This window comes from Penaeus japonicus, unplaced genomic scaffold (genome assembly GCF_977035675.1).
Source record: "Penaeus japonicus unplaced genomic scaffold, GWHDUDI00000001_assembly GWHDUDI00000042, whole genome shotgun sequence".
Classification (NCBI taxonomy): Eukaryota; Metazoa; Arthropoda; class Malacostraca; order Decapoda; family Penaeidae; genus Penaeus; species Penaeus japonicus.
This window is the reverse complement of record NW_028234444.1, coordinates 21698802-21700807: the sequence shown is the minus strand read 5'-3', so window position 1 is coordinate 21700807 and position 2006 is coordinate 21698802. Positions and strand designations below refer to the sequence as shown.

General features: G+C 41.0%; 1 pseudogene; it reads left to right on the top strand.

Annotated features, from left to right (window-relative positions):
* The first annotated feature begins 7 nt into the window (after positions 1–7).
* On the top strand, positions 8–1055 carry LOC147466725 (vitellogenin pseudogene; annotated as a pseudogene).
* Positions 1056–2006: the final 951 nt, after the last annotated feature.

Below are 2006 nucleotides of genomic sequence, written 5' to 3'. Positions count from 1 at the left end.
CATTCCACATCGTATCACAGATCTGTTGCCCCCCTACCCTCGAACAGCCATGGTAGTCGGAGGTACCGAGATCCTCACCTTCGACGGCCTTGTGGTGCGAGCGCCTCGAAGCCCCTGCAAGGTTCTGTTGGCCACCCACGGTTCCCATAGCATTATGATGTCCCACCCGGAGCCCTCAGCTCCTGCACAACTTGAGCTCAAAACGCCCGATGCCACTGTTGTTATCAAGCCTGACACTGAAGTCCTTGTTAATGGTCAACCAATCAGGGGATCGGAGGAGACCGTTGGAAAGATTAGGATCGAGAAGAAGGCTGGAGAGATAGTGGTAGGATGTCCTTTAATGAAGGTCATTGTAGCTAAGAAGGGCCAAGTTGTGGCCATAGAGGCTTCAGGATGGACTTTCGGCCGCGTAGCAGGACTTCTGGGTCCCAACAACGGGGAAGTCGGAGATGATCGCCTCATGCCCAACGGCGCAGAAGCCTCTAGCCCTCGCGAGTTGGTAGCTGCTTGGCAGGAGAGGAAGCAGTGCTCCATGCCTGAGATTCCTCCTGCCATAGCCACAGTAGCTCGTGTGATCAAGTGTGAAGCACTCCTCAGCATCCGATCACAGTGCATTGCGGTAGTTGAGCCGGAGCCCTTCATTAGGATGTGCCATGCAGCCCAAGATGCTTGCGACGCCATTGCAGCTTACAAAACCTTCTGTGCTTTAAAAGGAGTTCAGGGTGAAGATAGCATCCCACCCCAATGCCTCTGTAGATGGCACAGCCCCCTCGAATCAGTCCTTTTGAGACTTGATGATGACGACCTTCTTGCACACGTACATGACCACATTCATGGACTAAACGCCTGTGGGGTCCTTTTGCTTTTTTGTCAATATTTCATAAAAAAATATTGTAGGAAAAATACAAAATAAAGAAATAAAAAAAAAATATAAACAGAAACAAATATATAAAAGATTCATAAACCACCATGCATCGAAAGATTGCATTTCAATTAATTAAATTCCCTAATTATGCGTCTAGAAAAATGAAAAGAAGAACAAATTAGATCCATAATTCTTCATCGAATTATTCAATTTTACTCATATCTTATGTGATATATATATATTTTATATCTCTATATCTAACGCATTATATTATTATATAAGATATATATCACGCTCCTTATATAATATGTTATTTGTAAATATGATCATGTATGTATGTAAATAACCATAACACAGACACAAAGAAAGAGAACAAGACCACACACATTGCTATTGTCTCCATATTTATACATCAACAGAGTTTCAGAGAGTTAGATAAAAAAATATTTCAACAGTGGATCTCATTAGTAAAGCCGCACGCAGGTGACACTTCGTTCCAAGAAGTGAACTGTAGTCTGATCCAAAAGATTGTATATGAGAAGATAGGTAAACAAAGAATTAATAAAATAAATGAACATGGAGCCGATCTCGCTAAATGTCCAATAATTTTGCCAGATATGTTTTACCCACCACCCTAAATACAGTGCCATCTAATCGGCGTATCAGGCCAGCCAGCATTTTAGAGATTTATCTCTCTATACTAGGATCCAGCACTTTTTTCTCGTCTGACCCGTCACACAAGGCGGTGGCTCATATTAAAACATAATAATGAATGTTGATTTCCTTTTGATGTCTCTGTGAAAATATGCTATTGTTTTGTTTGTTGTATTTGTCTTTTTTACTGTTGTGGATGTGACGTCTAGGTTCGCGTTCAGCCCCCCCCTCTTTTCGGTTTTTGCGTGTCACTGGTATAATTCAGGTTTTACTTAGCGCCCCCCCCCCCTAGATGCGCCCTTTTGTTTGAATTCGATTATTACTAAGGAATTTATATTTTAGTCTATGGTTTTCTTTTCATCTCCTTTATAGGAAATGTATCTATATACATTTTCTTGCACTTTGTTAGCTATTTTAAAAAACCACGTTGCATTACTTATGTTTGAAAAAATCAAAATGAAAACAATTAATATACAAAACACGTAAA